We start from the raw sequence: 18203 nt of genomic DNA, 5'->3' as shown, positions 1-18203 counted from the left end.
TCAAGTCTGGAGTGAACCAAGGCATTGTATCTGTTCTTAGTTCTACATTTTTTGAATGGGGCATGATACAGTGATGATACAGTGGGGGAAAAAAGTATTTGATCCCCTGCTGATTTTGTACGTTTGCCCACTGACAAAAAGGATCAGTCTATAATTTTAATGGTAGGTTTATTTGAACAGTGAGAGACAGAATAACAACAACAAAAAATCCAGAAAAACACATGTCAAAAATGTTATAAATTGATTTGCATTTTAATGAGGGAAATAAGTATTTGACCCCCTCTCAATCAGAAAGATTTCTGACTCCCAGTTGTCTTTTATACAGGTAATGAGCTGAGATTAGGAGCACACTCTTAAAGGGAGTGCTCCTAACCGCAGCTTGTTACCTGTAAAAAAGGCACCTGTCCACAGAAGCAATCAATCAATCAGATTCCAAACTCTCCACCATGGCCAAGACCAAAGAGCTCTCCAAGGATGTCAGGGACAAGATTGTAGACCTACAAAAGGCTGGAATGGGCTACAAGACCATCGCCAAGCAGCTTGGTGAGAAGGTGACAACATTTGGTGCGATTGTTCGCAAATGGAAGAAACACAAAAGAACTGTCAATATCCCTCGGCCTGGGGCTCCATGCAAGATCTCACCTTGTGGAGTTGCAATGATCATGAGAACGGTGAGGAATCAGCCCAGAACTACACGGGAGGATCTTGTCAATGATCTCAAGGCAGCTGGGACCATAGTCACCAAGAAAACAATTGGTAACACATTACGCCGTGAAGGACTGAAATCCTGCAGCGCCCGCAAGGTCCCCCTGCTCAAGAATACATATACATGCCTGTCTGAAGTTTGCCAATGAACATCTGAATGACTCAGAGGACAACTGATGAAAGTGTTGTGGTCAGATGAGACCCAAATGGAGCTCTTTGGCATCAACTCAACTCGCCGTGTTTGGAGGAGGAGGAATGCTGCCTATGACCCCAAGAACACCATCTCCACCGTCAAACATGGAGGTGGAAACATTATGCTTTGGGGGTGTTTTTCTGCTAAGGGGACAGGACAACTTCACCGCATCAAAGGGACGATGGACGGGGCCATGTACCATCAAATCTTGGGTGAGAACCTCCTTCCCTCAGCCAGGGCATTGAAAATGGGTCGTGGATGGGTATTCCAGCATGACAATGACCCAAAACACACGGCCAAGGCAACAAAGGAGTGGCTCAAGAAGAAGCACATTAAGGTCCTGGAGTGGCCTAGCCAGTCTCCAGACCTTAATCCCATAGAACATCTGTGGAGGGAGCTGAAGGTTCGAGTTGCCAAACGTCAGCCTCGAAACCTTAATGACTTGGAGAAGATCTGCAAAGAGGAGTGGGACAAAATCCCTCCTGAGATGTGTGCAAACCTGGTGGCCAACTACAAGAAACCTCTGACCTCTGTGATTTGCCAACAAGGGTTTTGCCACCAAGTACTAAGTCATGTTTTGCAGAGGGGTCAAATACTTATTTCCCTCATTAAAATGCAAATCATTTTATAACATTTTTGACATGCGTTTTTCAGGATTTTTTGTTGTTGTTATTCTGTCTCTCACTGTTCAAATAAACCTACCATTAAAATTATAGACTGATCATTTCTTTGTCAGTGGGCAAATGTACAAAATCAGCAGGGGATGAAATACTTTTTCCCCCCACCGTATCTATGAGGGTGCCCGTGTTTACGGATTTGGGGTTGTACCTGGTACGTTCCTTGATAATTTGTGTGAGGTTGAGGGCATCAAGCTTAGATTGTAGGGCGATCGGGGTGTTAAGCATATCCTAGTTTAGGTCACCGAGCAGTACGAACTCTGAAGATAGATGGTGGCAATCATTTCACATATGATGTCCAGGGCACAGCTGGGGACTGAGGGGGGTCTATAACAAGCGACAACGGTGAGAGACCCGTTTCTGGAAAGGTGGATTTTTAAAAGTAGAAGCTCGAATTGTTTGGGCACAGACCTGGATAGTATGACAGCCTGCAGAGTTATATCTCTGTAGTAGATTGCAACTCCGCCCCCTTTGGCAGTTCTATCTTGTCGGAAAATGTTGTAGTTGGGGATGGAAATGTCAGGATTTTTGGTGGCCTTCCTAAGCCAGGGTTCAGACACGGCTAGGATATCAGGGTTGGTGGAGTATGCTAAAGCTGTGAATAAAATAAACTTAGGGAGGAGGTTTCTAATGTTAACATGCATCAAACCAAGGCTTTTACGGTTACAGAAGTGAACAAATGAGAGTGCCTGGGGAATGGGAGTGGTGCTGGGGGCTGCAGGGCCTGGGTTAAACTCTACATTAGGAACAGAGGAGGAGTAGGGTAAGGGTACGGCGAAAGGCTATAAGAACTGGTCGTCTTGTGCGTTCGGAACAGAGAGTAAAAGGAGCAGATTTCTGGGCGTGGAAGAAAAGATTCAAGGCATAATGTACAGACAAAGTTATGGTAGGATGTGAGTACAGTGGAGGTAAACCTAGTCATTAAGTGACAATGAGAGAGGTTTTGTCTCTAGAGGCAACAGTTAAGCCAGTTGAGGTCACTGCATGTGTGGGTGGTGAAACAAAAGGGCTGTCTAAGGCATATTGTTCACGGCTGGGTGCTCTACATTGAAATAAGACAACAATGACTAACCAAAACAGCAATAGACAAGGCATATTGACATTAGGGAGAGGCATGTGTAGCCTAGTGATCATATGGTCAATGAGTAGCAATAGATGAGTCAGGGAGCCGATTCAGTAGTCGCTATTACGCTAGGCGAGCTGGAGACACGGAGATTCAGACAGCTAGCGGGCCGGGGCTAGCAGATGGGCCGCCAGCGACGTCGCAACGGAAGAGCCTGTTGAAACCACCTCGGACGGTTACGTCGGCAGACAAGTCATGATGGATCGGCGAGGCTTCGTGTCGGCAGTAAAGGGTCCAGGCCAATTGGCAAAAGAGGTATTGTAGCCCAAGAATTGGCTGGTGTACCTCTTCGGCTAGCCAGGAGCTGGGCCTAGCTCGAAGGCTAGCTCCAGGCTAACTGGTGCTTGCTTCGGGACAGAGACGTTAGCCAGGAGTAGCCACTCAGATTGCAGCTAGCTAGCTGTGATGATCCGGTGTAAAGATTCAAAGTTTGCGGTAGGAATCCGGAGATGTGGTAGAGAAAAAGCAGTCCGATATGCTCTGGGTTGATATCGCGCTGTGCAGACTGGCAGGAATTGACCGAGCTGAGGCTGGCTGATGTCCGAGTTAACGGTGAAGACCGCTAGCAGTGGCTAACTGACTACTAGCTAGTAGCTAGTAGTTCCGGTTCTAAAGTATAAAAATAGCAGATCCGTACCACATTGGGTGAGGCGGGTTGCAGGAGAGTATATTCAGTCCGTAGATGAAAAGTGAGATTAAAAAAACGAGGGAAAACGATATTTACACGGGACAAGACAAACACATGTCCGACTGCTACGCCAAAAGTGTTGTGAAGAAGGCGCAACAGCGCCTCTTCAACCTCATTAGGCTGAAGAAATTTGGCTTGTCACCCAAACCCTTACAAACTTATACAGATGCACAATCGAGAGCATCCTGTCAGGCTGTATCGCAACTGCACCACCCTCAACCGCAAGACTCTCCAGAGGGTGGTGCGGTCTGCACAACGCATCACCGGGGACAAACTACCTGCCCTCCATGACATCTACAGCACCCGATGTCACAGGAAGGCCAAAAAGATAATCAAGGACAACTACCCAAGCTACTGCCTGTTCACACCGTTACCATCCAGAAGGCGAGGTCAATACAGGTACATCTAAGGTGGGACCGAGAGACTGAAAAACAACTTCTATCTCAAGGCCATCAGACTGCTAAACAGCAATCACTAACAGAGAGGCTGCTGCCTACATGGAGACCCAATCACTGGCCACTTTAACAAATGGATCAGTAGTTTAAACAAAGCCTCTAATGATTGGAACACTAGTCACTTTAAACAATGCCACTTTAAATAATTCCACTTTAATAATGTTTACGTATCTTACAATACTCATATCATATGTATATACTGTATTTTATACCATCTATTGCACCTTGCCTATGCCGCCTGGCCATCACTCATCCATGTATTTATATGTACATATTCTCATTCACCCTTTAGATTTGTGTGTATTAGGTAGTTGTTGGGGAATTGTTAGATTACTTGTTAGATATTACTGCACTGCTGGAACTAGAAGCACAAGCATTTTGCTACACTCACATTAACATCTGTTAACCATGTGTATATGACCAATAACATTTGATTTGATTGTATGAATTGCAATTTGTAACATGACAAATGAATTGTAATTAGTAATATATACGAAATGAATAATGGGCATCCACAAAACGTATATGTTACGAATTACAATTTGTTGTGGCTAACTTTAGCTAGGTGGTTCATGTTAGCTATGTGGCTAACGCTAGTTAGGCTAGGAGTTAAGGTTAGGGGTTAGGGTTAAGGAAAGTGTTAGGTAACGTGCTAAGTAATCTCAAAGTAGCCAGTTGCAGAGTTGATAATTAGCAAATTATGAAGTTGTCTATGATGAGATTCGAATACGACTTTCTGTCTCTACCATGCTTCCTGTGCACTGTGACTTTCTGTCTCTACCATGCTTCCTGTGCACTGTGACTTTCTGTCTTTACCATGCTTCCAGTGCACTGTGACTTTCTGTCTCTACCATGCTTCCTGTGCACTGTGACTTTCTGTCTCTACCATGCTTCCTGTGCACTGTGACTTTCTGTCTCTACCATGCTTCCTCAATCAATCAATCAATCAATCAATCAATCAATCAATCAATCAATCAATGAAATGTATTTATAAAGCCCTTTTTACATCAGCCGATGTCACAAAGTGCTGTACAGAAACCCAGCCTAAAACTCCAAACAGCAAGCAATGCAGATGGCTAGGAACGCTGGCTAGGAAAAACTCCCTAAAAGGCTGGAACCTAGGAAGAAACCTAGAGAGAAACCAGGCTCTGAGGGGTGGCCAGTTCTCTTCTGGCTGTGCCAGGTGGAGATTATCTCAGTACATGGCCAAGATGTTCAAACTTTCATAAATGACCAGCAGGGTCAGATAATAATAATCACAGTGGTTGTAGAGGGTGCAACAGATCAGCACCTCAGGAGTAAATGTCAGTTGGCTTTTCATAGCCGATCATTCAGAGATAGAGACAGCAGGTGAGGTAGAGAGAGATTCCAGAACAGCAGGTCCGGGACAAGGTAGCACGTCCGGTGAACAGGTAAGGGTTCCATAGCCGAAGGCAGAACAGTTGAAACTGGAGCAACAGCACTACCAGGTGGACTGGGGACAGCAAGGAGGCATCAGGCTAGGTAGTCCTGAGGCATGGTTCTAGGGCTTAGGTCCTCTGAGAGAAAGAGAGAGAAGAAAGAGAGCATACTTAAATTTACACAGGACACCGGAGAAGACAGGAGAAATACTCCAGATATAACAGACTGACCATAGCCCCCCGACACAAACTATTGCAGCATTAATTCTGGAGGCTGAGACAGGAGGGGTCGGGAGACACTGTGGCCCTGTCCGACGATACCCCCGGACACGGCCAAACAGGCAGGATATAACCCCACCCACTTTGCCAAAGCACAGCCCCCACACCACGAGAGCGATATCTTCAACCACCAACTTACCATCCTGAGACAAAGCCGAGTATAGCCCACAAAGATCTCCCCCACGGCATGAACCCGAGGGGGGCGCCAACATGGACAGGAAGATCACGTCCTGTGCACTGTGACTTCCTGTCTCGACCATGCACTGTGACTTTACGTCTCTACCATGCTTCCTGTCCCTATCATCTCCTATCCCAGTTTGTTTCAATGTTTTAAAACAACTTTATTGTCCACTGAGAGGAACATTACACTTTGGGCTCAGTCATAAATACATTATAACACTACATTTATGCAAGAAGTTGAACCCCTGAAATCTATCAAGGCACAAGGCGAGACCCAAATGCAGACACAGGAGGCAGATGGTTGGAGTCTTACAATTTTTATTAATCCAAAGGGGTAGGTGTCACGACCTGACCAGTAATAGGGGTTATTTGTTATTGTAGTTTGGTCAGGACGTGGCAGGGGGTGTTTGTTTTATGTGGTTCGGGCTATGTATTTAGGTAGAGGGGTGTTTGGTTTATGTGGTCCGGGGTTTGTTAGTCTATGTTAGTGTATTTCTATGTTCTGTCTAGTCTATTGTAGTTCTATGTTTAGTTAATTGGGGTTGGACCTTCAATTGGAGGCAGCTGGTTATCGTTGCCTCTGCTTTGTGCCTTACCGGCCTGTTCTTTCTTGTCGTGTTTTTTTGTATACATGTTTGTTTTTGGATTTCCTTCTTTGTCCGTTAACCTCTTATGGACAGACGTTCCGCTAGCGGAACGCCTCACCAATATCCAATGGTAGCGCCTGACGCGAAATACGAAAAACATTAAATGCTATAATTCAATTTCTCAAACATATGACTATTTTACACCATTTGAAAGATAAGACTCTCCTTTATCTAACCACATTGTCCGATTTCAAAAAGGCTTTACAGCGAAAGCAAAACATTAGATTATGTCAGGAGAGTACCCAGCCAGAAATAATCACACAGCCATTTTTCAAGCTAGCATATATGTCACAAAAACCAAAACCACAGCTAAATGCAGCACTAACCTTTGATGATCTTCATCAGATGACACTCCTAGGACATCATGTTATACAATACATGCATGTTTTGTTCAATCAAGTTCATATTTATATCAAAAACCAGCTTTTTACATTAGCATGTTTTGTTCAGAACTAGCATACCCACCGAAAACTTCCGGTGAATTTACTAAATTACTCACGATTAACGTTCACAAAATACATAAATTATTTTAAGAATTATAGATACAGAACTCCTTTATGCAATCGCGGTGTCAGATTTTAAAATAGCTTTTCGGTGAAAGCACATTTTGCAATATTCTGAGTAGATATCACGGCTAGCTAATTTGACACCCACCAAGTTTGGCCATCACCAAACTCAGATTTACTGTAAGAAAAATTGGATTACCTTTGCTGTTCTTCGTCAGAATGCACTCCCAGGACTTCTACTTCAACAACAAATGTTGTTTTGGTTCGAAATAATCCATAGTTATATCCAAATAGATCCGTTTTGTTCGTGCGTTCAAGTCACTATCCGAAGGGTGACGCACGGGCGCGTTTCGTGACAAAAAAATGCAAAATATTCCATTACCGTACTTCGAAGCATGTCAAACGCTGTTTAAAATACATTTTTATGCAATTTCTCGTAAAATAGCGATAATATTCCAACCGCACGACGTTGTATTCGTTCAAACACTGAAAGAAAAAAATGGAGTCGTCTCGTGCAAGCGTGCCTTAGTGTCATTGTTCCCAGAACGACCACTCACAAAAACCCCTGCTGTTTTTCGCCCAGAGACTGGAGAGCTCTCATTCCACTTTTTGGCGCCTTTCTAGAGCCAATGAAAGCATTAGAAAATGTCACGTTACAGCAGAGATGCTGTATTTTTGATAGAGATGCCCTAGAAGGAAAAGAAATGGTCAGACATGGCACTTCCTGCATAGAATCTTCAGGTTTTGGCCTGCCATATGAGTTCTGTTATATTCACAGACACCATTCAAACAGTTTTGGAAACTTTAGAGTGTTTTCTAACCAAATCTACTAATTATATGCATATTCTAGTTTCTGGGCAGGAGTAGTAACCAGATTAAATCGGGTATGTTTTTTTATCCGGCCGTGAAAATACTGCCCCCTATCCCAAATTAATAAAAGAAGATGAGTATACATTTTCCTGCTGCGTTTTGGTCTAAACCCTACGACACCCGTGACAGTAGGCAAGAGAATGGTCGTGGACAGGCAAAAAGGTCAAAACCAGGAGGAGAATGCAAAAAGAAGGAGAACGGGAAAACCGCTGGTTGACTTGGAAACATACAAGATGAACTGGTACAGAGAGACAGGAAACACAGGGATAAAGACACTGGGGAAAACAAGCGACACCTGGAGGGGGTGGAGACAATAAAGAGGACAGGTGAAACTAATCAGGGTGTGACAAAATCAGTGACATGTAAATGTCCCTATCCAGAGTTAGGAGGCGTCTCTTCAGTCTGATCTCAAACTCAGGATGATGCATCATAAAAGAAGAAACATTGAACAAATTAGAAATGAGTTTTGGGAATATTATAATTTTTGTTTCAGGGAGTCACCTGTGATGGTTTTAAAACAGAGCCTTGTTTACAGAGAGCTGCTGACATCTCCCCAATGGGGAGAAAATAGATAAACATTTAATCAGCAGAGACAGACGATGCAGTGGTGCCTCGGTAATCATCAAGATGGGATTGATTTCTCCGTCCTTGTGATCAATCATTGTTTCAGGTGTGTGTGTGTGTGTGTGTGTGTGTGTGTGTGTGTGTGTGTGTGTGTGTGTGTGTGTGTGTGTGTGTGTGGTGTGCGTGTGCGCGCAAGTATTTGATTGTGTGTCTGTGTGATTTTCCGTCTTTTCTGTCTCCTTACGCAAGGAATTAAAGTCTAATGAGCTAGCCATCGTTCAGCTAGTGTGTGTCTGTCTGTCTCTGTGTAGGCTTGTGTTGAGTTCTGTCAAATTGTCAGTAGGAGCAACCTTTGTCCAGTCTATGCTTCAGACCAACAGAGGTGGATACCCACAGATACTACTGCTTTGTAAGTGTAGTGTTGCCTTGTCAACAATGATATTCAATCTACTGGACATACACTGGGTTTTCTCAGTAAAATCCCAATGCCCAAAAACGTATTGGTGCCCCATTGTAAACCTGAAAGGACTCAGCAGGCATAATAAACAATTATCATTGTGTTTTAACTGCTCAACAAAGAACTTTAAAATCTTGAAAAGCATTTTAAAATCTATGATCAATTGCTTGTAACAGGAAATGGGCCAGAGAGGCAGCATTATGGGAAGGAGTTGTAACAGACGAGTTCTTCTTCTTCTTATTTTATTCTTGTTGTTGTTTGTTGTTCTTCTTCTTGATCTTCCTGTCTATTGGGAGTCTGGCTGAGACTGGTGGGCTGGTTGTCTCCTGTCTGTTGGGAGAGTGGCTGAGACTAGAGGGCTTGTTGTCTCCTGTCTGTTGGGAGACTGAGTTAGACTGGTGGGCTGGTTGTCTCCTGTCTGTTGGGAGACTGAGTTAGACTAGAGGGCTTGTTGTCTCCTGTCTGTTGGGAGACTGTCTGAGACTAGAGGGCTTGTTGTCTCCTGTCTGTTGGGAGACTGAGTTAGACTAGAGGGCTGGTTGTCTCCTGTCTGTTGGGAGACTGAGTTAGACAAGAGGGCTGGTTGTCTCCTGTCTGCTGGGAGACTGAGTTAGACTAGAGGGCTTGTTGTCTCCTGTCTGTTGGGAGACTGTCTGAGACTAGAGGGCTTGTTGTCTCCTGTCTGTTGGGAGACTGAGTTAGACTAGAGGGCTGGTTGTCTCCTGTCTGTTGGGAGACTGAGTTAGACTAGTGGGCTGGTTGTCTGCTGGGAGACTGAGTTAGACTAGAGGGCTGGTTGTCTCCTGTCTGCTGGGAGACTGAGTTAGACTAGTGGGCTGGTTGTCTCCTGTCTGCTGGGAGACTGTCTGAGACTAGAGGGCTGGTTGTCTCCTGTCTGCTGGGAGACTGTCTGAGACTAGAGGGCTGGTTGTCTCCTGTCTGCTGGGAGACTGGCTGAGACTAGTGGGCTGGTTGTCTCCTGTCTGCTGGGAGACTGAGTTAGACTAGTGGGCTGGTTGTCTCCTGTCTGCTGGGAGACTGAGTTAGACTAGTGGGCTGGTTGTCTCCTGTCTGCTGGGAGACTGAGTTAGACTAGTGGGCTGGTTGTCTCCTGTCTGCTGGGAAACTGAGTTAGACTAGTGGGCTGGTTGTCTCCTGTCTGCTGGGAAACTGAGTTAGACTAGTGGGCTGGTTGTCTCCTGTCTGCTGGGAGACTGAGTTAGACTAGTGGGCTGGTTGTCTGCTGGGAGACTGAGTTAGACTGGTGGGCTGGTTGTCTCCTGTCTGTTCGGAGACTGGCTGAGACTAGAGGGCTGGTTGTCTCCTGTCTGCTGGGAGACTGTCTGAGACTAGTGGGCTGGTTGTCTCCTGTCTGCTGGGAGACTGAGTTAGACTAGAGGGCTGGTTGTCTCCTGTCTGCTGGGAGACTGTCTGAGACTATTGGGCTGGTTGTCTGCTGGGAGACTGAGTTAGACTAGTGGGCTGGTTGTCTCCTGTCTGCTGGGAAACTGAGTTAGACTAGTGGGCTGGTTGTCTCCTGTCTGCTGGGAGACTGAGTTAGACTAGAGGGCTGGTTGTCTCCTGTCTGCTGGGAGACTGAGTTAGACTAGTGGGCTGGTTGTCTCCTGTCTGCTGGGAGACTGAGTTAGACTAGAGGGCTGGTTGTCTCCTGTCCCAACAGAACCCTTATTGTTCATATTGAGACTTCTGTTACCAGTTTCTACAGAAATGTATAACTCCCCCCTCACACCCTACCCACACAACCTAGCCACACACCCTACCCACACACCCTCCTCTCACATCTGTCCCACACACCCTCCCCTCACATCCTCCCCTCACACATAGCTCTCTGATATACTCCTATATGTTACGCAAAGCCTTCAGGAAGAGAGGGCTCAGATTTGAATATCATGTAAATGTAATCTAAAGTGTGTGTGTTTGTTTTCATGCAAGTGAAGGTTTGTTCCAGGGATCCCTCTGTCTCGTCAGGGCAGAATGTGACACTACCGAGACGTGACACCTGGCTGTCTGCTTGGAATATAGGGTATCACCGGCTCTCTGTCTGTGACACCTGCGGCTGGATTCCCCCTCTATCTTTTCCTTTCTCCTTTATCAACCTTATACAATCTCTCCTACTCACCTCATACCTCTCTCTTCACCTCTACCTCTCTCCTGTGTCTCCTCTTTTATTCATCCTCAGGTCGCTTACCTCTCCACCTCCCTTGGTCCTCTCTCTCTCTCTCTCTCTCTCTCTCTCTCTCTCTCTCTCTCTCTCTCTCTCAATTCAATGGGCTTTATTGGCATGGGAAACATATGTTTACATTGCCAAAGCAAGTGAAATAGATAATAAACAAGATATATATTTTTTACTGTAAACATTACACTCAAAAAAGAATAGAGACATTTGTCTGTATACTGTGTTGTAACAATGTGCAAAAAGTTAAAGTACAAAAACGAAAATAAATAAACATAAATATGGGTTGTATTTACGATGGTGTTTGTTCTTCACTGGTTGCCCTTTGTGGCAACAGCTCACAAATCTTGCTGCTGTGATTGCACACTGTGGTATTTCACCCAATAGATCCAATAGAATTGGATTTGTTTTCTAATTCTTTGTGGGTCTGTAATCTGAGGGAAATATGTCTCTATTATGGTCATACATTTGGCAGGAGGTTAGGAAGTGAAGCTCAGTTTCCACCTCATTTTGTGGGCAGTGTGCACATAGCCGGGTCTGCCTGCGCTGGCCTTTCTCAATAGCAAGGCTATGTATTCTCTGTTTAGGGCCAAATAGCATTCTAGTTTGCTTTGTTTTTGGTAAATTCTTTCCAATGTGTCAAGTAATTATCTTTTTGTTTTCTCATGATTTGGTTGGGTCTAATTGTGTTGCTGTCCTGGGGCTCTGTGGGGTGTGTTTCTGTTTGTGAACAGAGCCCCAGGACCAGCGTGCCTAGGGCACTCTTCTCCAGGTTCATCTCTCTGTAGGTGATGGCTTTGTTATGGAAGGTTTGGGAATCGCTTCCTTCTAGATGGTTGTAGAATTTAACGGCTCATTTCTGGATTTTGATAACTACGGGTTATCGACCTAATTCTGCTCTGCATGCATAATTTTATGTTTTACATTGTTCACAGAGGATATTTTTGCAGAATTCTGCATGCAGAGTCTCAATTTGGTTTTGTCCAATTTTGTGAATTCTTGGTTGGTGAGTGGACCCCAGACCTCACAACCTCATAACTGAGTCAAGTATTTTTAGCCAGATCCTAATTGGTATGTCAAATTTTATTTTCCCTTTGATGGCATAGAAGGCCCTTCTTGTCTTGTCTCTCAGATCATTCACAGCCTTGTGGAAGTTACCTGTGGTGCTGATGTTTAGGCCGAGGTATGTATAGTTGTTTGTGTGCTCTAGGGCAACGGTGTCTATTTGGAATTTGCATTTGTGGTTCTGGCAACTGGACCTTTTTTGGAACACCATTATTTTTGTCTTACGGAGATTTACTGTCAGGGCCCAGGTCTGCCAGAATCTGTTATGAAGATCTAGGTGCTGCTGTAGGCCCTCCTTGATTGGGGACAGAAGCACCAAGTAATCAGTAAACACTAGATATTTGACTTCAGATTCTAGAAGGATGAGGCCGGGGGCTGCAGACTGTTCCTGTGCCCTCGCCAATTTGTTTATATATATATATTTATTTTGAAATGGGTGGGGCTTAAGCTGCATCCCTGTCTCACCCCATGGCCCTGTGGAAAGAAATGTGTGTTTTTTGCCTATTTTAACAGCACACTTGTTGTTTGTGTACATACATTTTATAATGTCGTATGTTTTTCCTCTAACACCACTTTCCATCAATTTGTATGGTAGATCTGCATGGCAAATTGAGTCAAAGCTTTCTGAAATCAACAAAGCATGAAAAGACTTTGCCTTGTTTTGGTTAGTTTTTTTGTCAATTAGAGTGTGCAGAGTGAAAACGTGGTCTGTCGCACGGTAATTTGGTAAAAATCCAATTTCACATTTGCTCAGTACATTGTTTTCACTGAGGAAATGCACGAGTCTGCTGTTAATAATAATAATGCACTTTTCCCAAGGTTGCTGTTTATGCATATCCCACGGTAGTTATTGAGAACAAATTTGTCTCCACTTTTGTTGTTTAGGGTGATCAGTCCTTGGTTCCAAATATTGGGGAATATGCCAGAGCTGAGGATGATGTTAAAAAGTTTAAGTATAACCAATTGGAATTTGTGGTCTGTATATTTTTTCATTTCATTGAGGATACCATCAACCCCACAGGCCTTTTTGGTTTGGAGGGTTTGTGTTTTGTCCTGTAGTGCATTCAATGTAATTGAAGAATCCAGTGGGTTCTGGTAGTTTTTAATAGTTGATTCTAAGATTTGTATTTGATCATGTATGTTTTTGCTGTTTGTTCTTTGTTATAGGGCCAAAAAGATTGGAGAAGTGGTTTATCCACACATCTTCGTTCTGGATAGATAACTCTTCGTGTTGTTGTTTGTTTAGTGTTTTCCAATTTTCCCAGAAGTGGTTAGAGTCTATGGATTCTTCAATTACAATGAGCTGATTTCTGACGGGCTGTTCCTTCTTTTTCCATAGTGTATTTCTGTATTGTTTTAGTAATTCACCATAGTGAAGGCGTAGACTCAGGTTTTCTGGGTCTCTGTGCTTTTGGATAGGTTTCTCAATTTCTTGATTAGGTTTTTGCATTCTTAATCAAACCATTTGTCATTGTTGTTAGTTTTCTTAGGTGTTATGCATTGACATTTTTTGTTTATACCTTCACTGTCACAGTGAAACATTTTGTTCAGGACGTTGTCTAAAAGGGATTGAATTTGTTGTTGCCTAATTGGTTTTTGGCAGGTTTCCACACTACTTTCCTTCCATCTATAGCATTTCTTAATATTATTTAGTTCCTTTTGCTTTGATGCCTCATGATTGAGTACTGCTCTGTTCAAGTAGACTGTGATTTTGCTGTGATCTGATAGGGGTGTCAGTGGGCTGAACTCTCTGAGAGACTCAGGGTTGAGGTCAGTGATAAAGTAATCTACAGTAAAGTACTACTGCCAAGAGATGAGCTGTAGGTGTACCTTCCATAGGAGTCTCTTTGAAGTCTACCATTGACTATGTACATACCCAGAGTGTGACACAGCTGCAGGAGTTGTGACCCATTTCTGTTGGTTGTTTTATCATAGTTGTGCCTAGGGGAGCATATTTGGGTGGGAATGCTGTCACCTCCAGGTAGATGTTTGTACCCCTGTGTGCTGAGAGTGTCAAGTTTTTGTCCAGTTTTGGCATTTAAGTCACCACAGACTAGTACATGTCCCTGGGCCTGGAAATGGTTGATCTCCCCCTCTCAGATGGAGAAGCTGTCATCGTTAAAGTATGGGGATTCTAGTGGGGGGATATAGATAGCACACATGATTATTTATTTTTTCTGTAATATGTTCCTGCTTTGACTAATTTAATAGTGGGTTAGGTCTGGTCTAAACCAAATGTTTGCTGTGTCACACCTAGTAGTTTGGTGAATGGGACAAACAGCTCTCTGTAACCTAGAGGGTAACCAGTGGGTCAGTGTCCTCTATTCAATGTTTCTTGTAGGATGACAGTGCATGTATTTCAAATTTCTCTGATGAAGTCTGGGTTCCTGCTCTTTAGGCCAAAGGCAGATGACCTCAGACCTTGTAATCAATCTCTCTCTCTCTCTCTCTCTCTCTCTCTCTCTCTCTCTCTCTCCAATATAAGGGCTTTATTGGCATGGCACATTTACGTTTGTAAAAGCAACTGAAATAGATAATAAATATGTGTCCCTGTGATCATACATTAGGCAGGAGGTTAGGAAGCGCAGCTCAGTTTCCACCTCATTTTCTGGGCAGTGTGCACATAGCCTGTCTTCCCTTGAGAGCCAGGTCTGCCTACGGTGGCCTTTCTCAATAGCAAGGCTATGCTCACTGAGTCTGTACATAGTCAAAGATCTCCTTAATTTTGGGTTAGTCACAGTGGTCAGGTATTCTGCCACTGTGTATTCTCTGTTTAGGGCCAAATAGCATTCTAGTTTCCTCTGTTTGGTAAATTATTTCCAATATGTCAAGTAATTATCTTTTAATTTTCTCATGATTTGGTTGGATCTAATTGTGTTGTTGTCCTGGGCCTCTGTGGGGTCTGTTTGTGAACACTCACTCTCTCACACACTCTCTCTCACACACTCTCTCTCTCACACTCTCACTCTCTGTCTCTCTCGCTCTGTCTCTCTGTCAGTGTCATGCTGTCTCTCTGTCTATCTATCAGTGTCATGCTGTCTATCTGTCTCTCTCTCTCTGTCTATCTTTCAGTGTCATGCTGTCTGTCTCTCTGTCAGTGTCATGCTGTCTCTCTGTCTATCTGTCAGTGTCATGCTGTCTATCTGTCTCTCTCGCTCTGCCTAGCCGTCAGTGTGTCCTTATAGCTTAGTTTTTTCCCCCGACTCAGTCAGAGTAGACTGTCTGTCTGTCCTTCTCATGTTTGTTTGTGTTGCCTGTCTGAGGCTGTAAAGTGTGACGGACATGAGGAGTCAGATGGTGTTTGTTTCTGTGTATAGAGTGTCTGTTTCTAGAGAGTGACAGTCTGTCTGCATTAGCAGGGGTCAGTCTAGGTGACTTGATTGATTGCAGTCTCCTCCAGTGTCCCATGTTTTTAATATTTGGTCCCACTTTATTTGGATAGTCCGTATAGTCCCTATAGATGCTCTACAGATGGTCATACTATCAACAAACAGTCTGTGTATAAGCAACTGCTTGCTAAGGTTGGGGTTAGAATAAGGGTTATGGTGGTGGTAAGGGTTATGTTTAGGGTTAGGGATAGTAGATAGTTAGTTGAAATGTCGCTGATAGTCTGTAGATAGATAATCTAATGGTGGACTATCCACATAAAGTTTTACCATATCTGTGTCTCCATCTCTCACACACACACACACACACACACACACACACACACACACACACACACACACACACACACACACACACACACACACACACACACACACACACACACACACACACACACACACACACACACACAGACACCTACCTACCTACCACACAGACACCTACCTACCTACCTACCTTGTCCTGTCCCCACAGGTCTGTCCACGTTCTGTCCAGGGTGTCATTACCATGTTCAGTTATTTAGCGTTGACTCTATCACTCATCTGTCCAGAGTCTCTGAGTGTCTCCTTTACTCAGAAGGAGATGACACGGTTTGGGTTAACTCAGAATTCATCAACTCAGTATTCATACTGGATATTCATAGATACTGCCTAAAGGTTATGGATATTCATAGATACTGCCTAAAGGTTATGGATATTCATAGATACTGCCTAAAGGTTATGGACACATTTAAAGCCATTCTCAGTGTGGAGACCCCTTCCCCCCATTGTGGAGACCCCCCCCCCCCCATTGTGGAGACCCCCTCCCTCCATTGTGGAGACCCCCTCCCTCCATTGTGGAGACCCCCCCCCCCCATTGTGGAGACCCCCTCCCCCCAATGTGGAGACCCCCTCCCCCCATTGTGGAGACCCCCTCCCCCCATTGTGGAGACCCCCTCCCCCCAATGTGGAGACCCCCTCCCCCCAATGTGGAGACCCCCTCCCCCATTGTGGAGACCCCCTCCCTCCAACCAGAGTACTCTTCACGTCCACAGTAGATACCACATAAAAACTTGTCCTTGTCCCTAGAGTTTAGACATTAAAGCTACAGCATTTCATCCCAACTGCTGTGCTGTAGTTACTGTGCCACCTGTCCCTGTCTTTGCTTGAGCTTGGGTTGATTATGGGACTGCTTGACCAAATCCTACTTGCTTACATCGACAGTAGATACCACTTTAAACCTTGTCCTTGCCCCAGTACATTAATATCAGCACTTCTTCAAAACCGTTTTATATTCTAATGTACATCTTGTATATCATGACCCCTCCTCCTCTCTCGTTCTCTCCCTGTCATAATGCAGTGACTTTGTCTGAACTTGCCTGATTAGAAGACGCCTTGTCTGATGTTTTGCTTAGTAACAGAAGCGTGTGTTCTATGCCATCCGCCCCCTTCTTACCTACGTGACTGGAATATTCCCTTACTCTGCATATGCCTGCTCTGGGCGCAGAAACCATGATTGAACGAGTGTGGCGGTGAAGTCCTTCCCCTCACCTTCAGGTAAGAGGTTTCTGTGAGTTAGTGGTTGCTGCTGTTGTGTCCCGCTCTCTGGTGCATTCAAGCGAGAAATAAAGTTCCTGTCGAAGGCAAAGAAAAAGTTCCTGTGAAGGCATTAAAGTAAAAGTTTGGGAGAGCCATAGACGCACCACAGACAGACAGACAGACAGACAGACAGACAGACAGACAGACAGACAGACAGACAGACAGACAGACAGACAGACAGACAGACAGACAGACAGACAGACAGACAGACAGACAGAGAGAGAGAGAAAGAAAGAACACTTTGTGTGGAATGGGCTGTAGTGAACAGTGGGGGTGAGTGAAATTACCTGTAGTGAACAGTGGGAGTGTGTGGAATTGGCTGTAGTGAACAGTGAAATTGTGTTGATATGGCTGTGGTGAACAGCTGGAGTGTGTGGAATTGGATGTAGTGAACAGCTGGAGTGTGTGGAATTGGATGTAGTGAACAGTGAAATTGTGTTGATATGGCTGTGGTGAACAGCTGGAGTGTGTGGAATTGGATGTAGTGAACAGTGGGAGTGGGAGGAATTGGCTATAGTGAACAGTGGCAGTGTGTGGAAATGGCTGCAGTGAACAGTGGGAGTGGGAGGAATTGGCTATAGTGAACATAGGGAGTCTGTGTAATTAGCTGTAGTGAACAGTGGGAGTGTGTAGAATGAGCTGGAGTGAAAAGTGGGAGTGTGTGGAATGGGCCGTAGTGAACAGTGAGAATGTGTGGAATTAGCTGAAGTTAACAGTGGGAATGTGTGGAATTGGCTGTTGTGAACAGTGGGAGTGAGTGGAATTGGCTGTAGTGAACAGTGGGAGTTAGTGGAATTGGCTGTAGTGAACAGTGGGAGTTAGTGGAATTGGCTGTAGTGAACAGTGGGAGTTAGTGGAATTGGCTGTAGTGAACAGTGGGAGTTAGTGGAATTGGCTGTAGTGAACAGTGGGAGGAATTGGCTGTAGTGAACAGTGGGAGGAATTGGCTGTAGTGAACAGTGGGAGGAATTGGCTGTAGTGAACAGTGGGAGGAATTGGCTGTAGTGAACAGTGGGAGTTAGTGGAATTGGCTGTAGTGAACAGTGGGAGGGGAATTGGCTGTAGTGAACAGTGGGAGGAATTGGCTGTAGTGAACAGTGGGAGGAATTGGCTGTAGTGAACAGTGGGAGTTAGTGGAATTGGCTGTAGTGAACAGTGGGAGTTAGTGGAATTGGCTGTAGTGAACAGTGGGAGTTAGTGGAATTGGCTGTAGTGAACAGTGGGAGGAATTGGCTG

This window comes from Salmo salar, chromosome 20, assembly GCF_965601325.2.
Source record: "Salmo salar chromosome 20, fSalSal1, whole genome shotgun sequence".
Lineage (NCBI taxonomy): Eukaryota > Metazoa > Chordata > Actinopteri > Salmoniformes > Salmonidae > Salmo > Salmo salar.
The sequence above is the reverse complement of the archived record's forward strand: the minus strand, read 5'-3'. Positions refer to the sequence as shown.